Here is a 9,558-nt window from a genome sequence, read left to right as displayed (position 1 = left end):
CCATGGCACAGCCATAATACGGTTTAATTGATCATGCTTAGGGTTTAATTGATCATGTTGGTTTCGTGGTGGTTTCTTCAATAGAAATCAGAGGGGAAACCCTCTTTTGCTAAAAAATATATGCTTACAGTTTCCCCCTTTTATGATCACTATATGATCAGAATAAATGCTTCGTGTCATAATAACACTACTCCACCCATCAAGCTGAAAAAGCTTAGTTGTTCAAATAAGAATCTGATATTATTAAAACAGAGTTGTTTAATTGGTTAGCTAAATGTTCCTAAATTAGTTTCGAAAATGCATGTTCGCCGCTCGGGTGTCTATCTCTGTGTGTGGTCTGGTCAGCACGGTTGGGGAGGTGAACCTTGCATATGCAGGGGGTCTATAGGGAGACATTCTCCGAGTTGAAACCGCAATGCATTCCATAGATAATCTGACTACTTTTTATGTTTTCATGAATCTCAGATTCTGAATAGCATCATAATGATTATGAGCTTGCGCGCATGAAAAGAATAAGCAGAACAATGCTGTGGCTGTCAAACTTGGTATTAAAGGACTGAAATCAAGTCTGGATGCAATGCAATGCAAACACTCTCCACCTACAGATTCATGCTCAGAATATGATCCTAACAGTGATTCTGAGCTAGAGGGAGACCTAAGTCAATGTAGCTCCCTAGTGGAGGAGTTAGAGGAAGATGCCCTATCTTATTCACCCATCAAGGTACTTGCTCCAACTTTCCAAGGTTATATTGCTCGCACATATCTTGCAACTGATGCTTTGCATTGCTTCTACTTTGTTGAACTGCAATTAGCTTAGTTTAAACATCGTGTATGTGAATACGCCCTACCTATCCATTTTCAGTACATATTCCATCTGTCATCATACCATATTTATCCATTCAAATGCTGTTCTTGTGTATCAGACATTCAAAAGGAAGAGGGCGATAGCTGATCGCGGAGGAGCACAAGCAAAGTATTTGGAAAAGGTAGTGGCACCTGATAAATCAAATAGCCCATTAGGTGTAGTTGCAATATCACCTGACCCACAAAATACCCCAACTCTAGCAGACTCTAGCCCTACTACACTGGTCATTTCGGATGCCCCAACTCAGCAGACCCCAACTACAGCAAACAGTATGATTATGCCAGTTGACATAGCACCAGCTGTACGACGCAAAACGCCCATTCCAGCAAAGAGTACACCAAATCCAGTTGCCAAATCCCTTTCCGAACAAGAGAGAGCCCCAATTGCAGCAAATAGGACCACTATTCCATTTCTTCGCAGTTTAGAAGACAAAGCTTATGTTGTTGTCAGGAACTTTGTGCGCATCTTTCCTTCATGGAAAGATTATACCGCAGACACAGAACAATTTGCAGTCTTCCTCCGCAACTTACGCTTAAGTAATGTACTAATGTTATTCATGGTCATTACTGCATATGTTTCTGCTGACAGAAGACACAAGATTTCATTCTTTTAAATAGGCAAGGCGCAAACTGGATTGTGATGACGAGCAAGGGTTTGTTGCGCTTTTCAATCACTCGTTTATGAAGTATCGTTCCTACCTGAGGCAAGCGCACTTCGATGGCAAGCCTCTGAAAGAAATTTCTGTAAAGTCTCCGGTGCTACATTTATCCGACGGTGACTGGAATAATCTTGTTACACATTGGTCTCAGCTGCAGCGTAAGGTACTGCCTATGATATCACATCACAATTTTAACTACATTTCTGCATTTGCCTTAATGTCTCACTTGTACGAAAACTGTTAGCAGAAGAACATTCCTTCTCAAGATACCACATAATCTCGCAACTATACTGCACACTGCATTGCTCTTGTGAGTACCTCTTGCCCTGTATGACCATACTTACTTTCATAGCTGTTTGATTATGTAGCATCACTGCACATGTTAGCCTTGTAATCGTCCATTTGGTGGACATTATAAGATCCGTATGGACTCTTACATAAATTTAGAATCAACCCAATGCTTTTGAAGAGGTTTAGCTCTGCAGTCCTCTTGTAAGGACTGAACGTGGTCTATCACTGTACTTACATTTACAGCTACTCCCTCCGTCCCATAATATAAGAACGTTTTGTATAGTACACCAGTGTTCAAAACACTCTTGTATTATGAGAAGATGGATTGGTTCATTTTGTAGCATTCTGCATCTTATCTCCCTCGCCCACCATTTACTAAAAAAGATCAGATCTATATTTAATCTTACCAACAAGTAGAATACACAGACAATGTCAGTGCAGAAGTGTAGCCCATTGCTCTTGTCGGTACATTTTGTCCTGTAACGCTTGTACTTCCAGGGATTGGTAGTTGATGATGTAGCATCAATTTGCATCTTATCTTCATTATCCTCTATCCCTTCTAGTATTATCATATCTATAATTACTCTCTACAAAATTCTTGAGTTATCCTTCCCTTGCCATGGAGAAGGGCATTATAAAGCCGGTGTTAACTGTTAATGTAAGTCAGTCCTTATAAAGCCTTTATCCTCAACTGTTGTTTAATTTGCTCATACTCCCTATCGTTTACTGCTATTTAGTTTGCTGTTTCTACCAAAATGCATGTTCGTAAGAACCGTAAGTTCTAAGTTTTACTTGTAAAACCAAATCCCTTATTCATACCATGCACATTACTTAATACTCCCTATATGTGTGCTTGTTTTTGTGGATCTATAATCCAGTGTGTCATGAAGCAGCCCATGTTTGCACCTTGTCATCTACTATTTTATCTTACTGATGTGGCTGATGATATGAACAACATGCCATGCACATTATCCAAAATAGATACAATGATTTTCTTTGCCCTTCATCTATGCTTGTTATGTTGACATGGTAATCCAGTAGTGTGGTGAAGCTCCCCGCATTATGATCAATGCCAAATTATGCTATTGATATTTTGAACATACTCTTTATTTTCTAGTTTGAAATTGGATAGAATTGACAGAACAGTTATCATCTTTGTTTATACACGTGCAAAACCTGTCATCTCTCTACTTTGTTTCAGGGTGATATGCCTGATGGCATGCACAAGTCTGCTGAAGGCTGTGACACAAACCCAACATATATTGCAGCAAAGAAGGCAAAACATCTTGAAGATAGCGAGACAACCCCAAAGTCTTGTCTTGATGCAGTGTTCAAGTTACTTGAGACTAACAGTCAGACAAGCTCACAGAATTCATTGTCTGAATCAGTTCGACTTCTTCAGTCCCAAGTTCTAGCAGAAAGGCATTCTGCAACTCAACTTCGACTTGAAGTCCTATCTCTAAGAAAGATTGCGGAGAACACCAATGAGAACCTCATCGCTAAACAGCTACACCTGGAAGCTATGACCGACATGCTAGGCCGGTCTCACAGCCTTGCTCAGCAGCTTGCATAGCAGTTCCCTCGCAAGGCTAACCATTCTTGAACTGTCTTGGAAGTGGTCTCGGTTCAGTATTATTTTGTTATGCTGCAATGGTGCCCAGTTTTTGTAATCTGCTTCTTCGTTGCGCTTTATGATCACTGGTGGCGAACTTTGATGCCTAGTGGATGTAATATACCTTAAATCCTTTATTGTGTAGTGTAGGTTTATTCTTAGTTACTATGTCGTAATTTCTTTATTGTATAGAGTAGGTTTGTTCTTAATTCCTACTAGTTATGCAGCAGCCCGAAATGAACCCCAGCCCATGATTGTGCGAATCAAATCACAGGCTTTTAATAGGCCAAAATTGTCTGGGTCCTTGGTTAGCCCAATCAGATATCGGCTGCGAGCAGGCCGGATGCAAACCGGGCCGTAGTTAGGCCCAACTATATGACGGGCTTTTAACAGGCCGAAATCAACATAGGGCCGAAATGTTAAACGGGCCCTTAACAGGACAAACTAATATCAGGCCGAATTACTAAGCGGGCCTTTAGCAAGTGGGCCCGAAAGCATATTGTCCAGTTGACGGGCCGAATCTGATATGGGCCATAATTGAGCCCAAAGCCTCTTAAAAGGCCGGACATGATCTAGGCCGTAATTTGGCCCAGAACGTGGAAGGCTTTTAACGGGCCGGATCTCATATGGGCCACTATTAGGCCCGGAGCGTGGCAGGCCATTAATGGACCGGATCAAATACGGGCCGACATTTGGCCCAAAACATGGTAGCCAGTTAATGGGCCGGCCTACTAGGGTCCTCAAAATCTTGTGGGCCTACAGCTGGCCCGGCCCATTAATGTCAGCGAAATCTCGTGGGCCTTTAGCTGGGCCGGCCCATTATGACCCGCAAGAATCTTGTGGGCCTTTACCTAGGCTGGCCCATTATGGCACACAAAAATCTTGTGGGCCTTTACCTGGGCCGGCCCATTATGGCCCGCAAAATCTTGTGGGCCTTTAGCTGGGCCAGCCCATTATGGTCCGCAAAATCTCAAGGGCCTTTAGCTGGGCCGGCCCATTATGGTCCACAAAATCTTGTGGGCCTTTAGTTGGGCCGGCCCATTTAAAATTGTTGGGCCGTGCCACGTGTCGACGTACCATAGGCGCCTTCTGTCCAGTGAGTGGATGACATCTGTCCCGACGATGAGCCGACACGTGTTTCCTCTAGCCAATGATGATTTTACATGTGGAAAATCCCCATTGGTCGGGGCTGTTAACGGGTTATCGAATCCAAAACCCGACCCGATAGCTTAACGGCGTTCCGTTACGGTGGATGCCACGTGTCGGTCACCCTTGACGAAAGCACTTCTGTGACGCGCGATTTATCGTCATGGAAGTGGACACTTCCGTGATGATAATTTTGGTAATGTCATGGAACACTTCTACGACAGCACAGGTATGACCATCTTGATTCTGTCATAAATTTGTCATGGATGTACATGCATGACAAAAAAGCAAACTACTGTGACAAACACGTATCATCACGGAAGTGTATTTTTTTGTAGTGGGGGGGAGTCCTACTCCCGATGGGAGTAGGACTCCTCCTGGCGCGCCCTCTCCCTGGCCGCTGCACCCCCCCTTGCTCCTTTATATACGGGGGCAGGGGGCACCCCATAGACACAACAATTGATCAAGTTGATCTTTTAGCCGTGTGCGGTGCCCCCTCCACCATAGTCCACCTCGATAATATTGTAGCGGTGCTTAGGCGAAGCCCTGCGTCGGTAGAACATCAACATAATCACCATGCCGTCGTGCTGACGAAACTCTCCCTCAACACTCGGCTAGATCGGAGTTTGAGGGACGTCATCGGGCTAAACGTGTGCTGAACTCGGAGGTGCCGTGCGTTCGGTACTTGATCGGTCGGATCGTGAAGACGTACAACTACATCAACCGCGTTGTGCTAACGCTTCCGCTTTCGGTCTACGAGGGTACGTAGACAACACTCTCCCCTCTCGATTCTATGCATCACCATGATCTTGTGTGTGCGTAGGAATTTTTTTTAAAATTACTACGTTCCCCAACAACTTGCGCGGGAACCTGCAAGGTTGCGTGGGAACGGGCTCACCGATGATTCATTAGTGCCACCATTTGGCCAAAAGGACGCCCCCACGTGTTGCGCAAGCTTGCGCTGTAAGCCGTCTGCGGCAGCAGGGTGACAAGATGTGCGAGAGGAGGACGAAAGGCCATGTACACATACAGTTAATAAAAAACATTTGCGATTTAATTACCTACTATACCACTGTCCTGGTTTATAAGTATGATTTAACTAATAAAATACGAATGCATGTCGCCAAAGATTATATAGTTGGATTTGTATTTGAACATAGTTTCCAATTATATAATTTATAAAACATGCATTAACATTTTGTTGGTTAAATTTGAGGGCAAAGTATGGCATAGAATATTAATGACACTATGGACTAGACGGAGGTGGTAGCACACGGCCGCTCTCTACACAGCGATGCAACTGTCGGTCGGCTTGTGGGCGACTATTTCCTGCCTGTTCAACTGCTCTTATGCGTGTGGTTGCTTGCGCTTCAGGCAGCCGTGGCGCGCTCTACCCGCGTCCCGCTGCGCGTGATCTACTCTCGCATCCCTCCGGGTGCTCTGCCCTTGTCCCTCCACACACACTGCCAGTGTTTGGGGCCGACGCACGATAAGACACGTTCATGTGCAAGCGGTTGCCTCGAGCGCGGTGTGACGATGCAGTTACCCGCTACAAAAACTGGCATGCGGACGTGCCGAGAATCCATGCCGCCTGGCCCCCTGAGGGAGTCCTGGATTAGGGGGTCTCCAGATAGACGGACTATCTCCATTGGCCGGACTGTTAGACTATGAAGATACAAGATTGAAGACTTCGTCTCGTGTCCGGATGAGACTCTACTTGGCATGTAAGGCAAGCTAGGCAATACGGATATGGATATTTCCTCCTTTGTAACCGACCTTGTGTAACCCTAACCCTCTCCAGTGTCTATATAAACCGAAGGGTTTTAGTCCGTAGGACAACAATCATAACATACAATCATACCATAGGCTAGCTTCTAGGGTTTAGCCTCTCTGATCTCGTGGTAGATCTACTCTTGTACTACCCATATCATCAATATCAATCAAGCAGGACATAGGGTTTTACCTCCATCAAGAGGGCCCGAACCTGGGTAAAACATCGTGTCCCCTGCCTCCTGTTACCGTTTGGCCTAGACGCATAGTTCGGGACCCCCTACCCGAGATCCGCCGGTTTTGACACGGACATTGGTGCTTTCATTGAGAGTTCCTCTGTGTCATCGCCTTTAGGCTTGATGGCTCCTATTATCATCGATAGCGATGCGGTCCAGGGTGAGACTTTTCTCCTCGGACAGATCTTTGTATTCGGCGGCTTTGCACTATGGGCTAATTTGCTTGGCCATCTAGAGCAGATTGAAAGCTACGCCCCTGGCCATCAAGTAAGATTTGGAAGTTTGAACTACACGGCCGACATCCGCGGAGACTTGATCTTCGATGGATTCGAGCCACAGTCGGGCGCGCCGCACTGTCACGACGGGTATGACCTAGCTCTGCCGCCGAACAGTACCCCAGAGGTTGCGCCCGCATCAGCTCTGACCCTCAGCTCGGAGCCAACTTCTCCAGTCGAGGACGGGTGGTTAGACACCGCCTCAGGGGCTGCAGTCTCAATGGCAATCGAGCCAAACACCAGCCTAACCCTCTGCGCAGCTCGTGACTCCAAGGTGCCAGACTCTTTTCCGGACTCCGAACCATCCACGCCCCTGCCAATCGAATCCTATTGGGCGCCGATCATGGAATTCACCGCCGCGGATATCTTTCAGCACTCGCCCTTCGGCGACATTCTGAATTCACTAAGGTCTCTCTCTTTGTCAGGAGAGCCCTGACCGGATTATGGCCAACAGGATTGGGATGCGGACGACGAAGAAATTCGACGCCCACCCACCACCCACTTCATAGCCACCGTGAATGATTTAACTGACATGCTCGACTTCGACTCCAAAGACATCGACGGTATGGACGATGATGTAGGAGACGAACATGAACCAGCACCTATAGGGCACTGGAAAGCCACCTCGTCATATGACATATACATGGTGGATACACCCAAAGAAGGCAATGGCGACGGGATAGCGGAGGATGACCCCTCCAAGAAGCAACCCAAATGCCAACATCAGCGGCGTCGCTCTAAGTCCCGTCAAAGCAAAAGTGGTGATACCGGCACCGGAGATAATAACACTCCTTATAGTGTCGAAGAAAACAACAAACCCCTCCAGCAAGATTTAGAGCGGGAGGATGGAGGAGCTAGCTCTCCCGAGAGAGCGGCAGACGGAGAGGAGGAGGATGACAATCACATGCCCCCCTCCGAAGACGAGGCAAGCCTCAGCGATGATGAATTCGCCGTACCAGAGGATCCCGTCGAACAAGAGCGCTTCAAGCGCCGGCTTATGGCCACGGCAAATAGCCTGAAGAAAAAGCAGCAGCAGCTTCAAGCTGATCAAGATCTGCTAGCTGACAAATGGACTGAAGTCCTCGCGGCCGAGGAATATAAACTCGAGCGCCCCTCCAAGAGTTACCCAAGGCGCAGGTTACTACCCCGACTGGAGGAAGAAGCATATGATACGGCTGATGGACCACCTCGTGGCCGCGATAGAGAGGCATTCCAGCCAAAAGCTCAGCCTCCACCCCAATGCCATTCAAATAAAAAGGCATGGGGAGATACGCCAGACCTGCGAGACATATTGGAGGAAAAGGCAAAGCATTCAAGATCGATCTATGGATAACGAGGGCGCACCACTCTGCGAGACGACAAACGTCACGTCGGATACATTAAAAGTAAATCCAGCCGGGCCGAACACAGCGGGCAAGACCCATTCAAGTTGCGTCGAGATATAGTCCAATACAGAGGCGCCGCACACCCCTTATGCTTCACAGACGAAGTAATGGAACATCAATTCCCAGAACGTTCAAACCTGTAAATATTGAATCATATGACGGCACAACAGATCCCGTAGTATGGATTGAGGACTTCCTCCTCCACATCCACATGGCCTGCGGCGATGACTTACAGGCCATCAAATACCTCCCACTAAAGCTCAAAGGACCAGCGCGGCATTGGATTAACAGCTTGCCAGTAGACTCCATTAGATGTTGGGAAGATCTGGAAGCCGCATTCCTCGACAACTTTCAGGGCACTTATGTGCGATCGCCAGAAGCCGATGATTTGAGCCACATAATTCAGCAGCCAGAAGAGTCGGCCAGGCAATTTTGGACTCGGTTCCTTACAAAGAAAAATCAAATCGTCGACTGTCCGGATGCGGAGGCCTTAGCGGCTTTCAAGCACAACATCCGAGAGGAGTGGCTAGCCCGGCACCTTGGTCAGGAAAAGCCGAAATCTATGGCAGCTCTCACGACGCTCATGACCTGCTTTTGTGCGGGAGAAGACAGCTGGCTGGCTCGCAGTAATAACATATCAAAGAACCATGGTACCTCCGATACCAAGGACGGCAATAGCAGGTCACATCACAACAAGCATAAGCGCCGCATTAACAGTGAAAATACTGAGGATACGATAGTCAATGCCGGATTCAAAGGCTCTAAACCTGGTCAGCGGAAAAAGCCATTCAAACAAAGTATGTCGGGTCCGTCCAGCTTGGACCGTATACTCGATCGCTCGTGTCAAATACACGGCACCCCAGACAAGCCAGCCAGTCACACCAACAGGGATTGTTGGGTGTTCAAGCAGGCCGGCAAGTTAATTGCTGAAATCAAGGACAAGGGGCCGCATAGCGATGACGTGGAGGAGCCCCAGCAGCCGCACACTCGAGGATAGAAGAGGTTTCCCCCGCAGGTGCGGACGGTGAACATGATATATGCAACCCACATCCCCAAGAGGGAGCGGAAGCATGCGCTCAGGGACGTATATGTGTTGGAGCTAGTCGCCCCAAAGTTCAACCCTTGGTCCTCCTATCCGATCACCTTCGATCGCAGGGACTACCCCACTAGTATCCGTCATGGCGGATTCGCCGCATTGGTCCTAGACCCAATCATCAACGGATTTCACCTCACTCGAGTCCTTATGGACGGCGGCAGCAGCCTGAACCTGCTTTATCAGGACAAAGTGCGCAAAATGGGCATAGACCCCTCAAGGATCAA

The sequence above is a fragment of the Triticum urartu genome, chromosome 3A (assembly GCF_056163025.1).
Source record: "Triticum urartu cultivar PI428250 chromosome 3A, HENAU_Tu73, whole genome shotgun sequence".
NCBI lineage: Eukaryota > Viridiplantae > Streptophyta > Magnoliopsida > Poales > Poaceae > Triticum > Triticum urartu.
Note: the sequence above shows the minus strand (reverse complement) of the source record.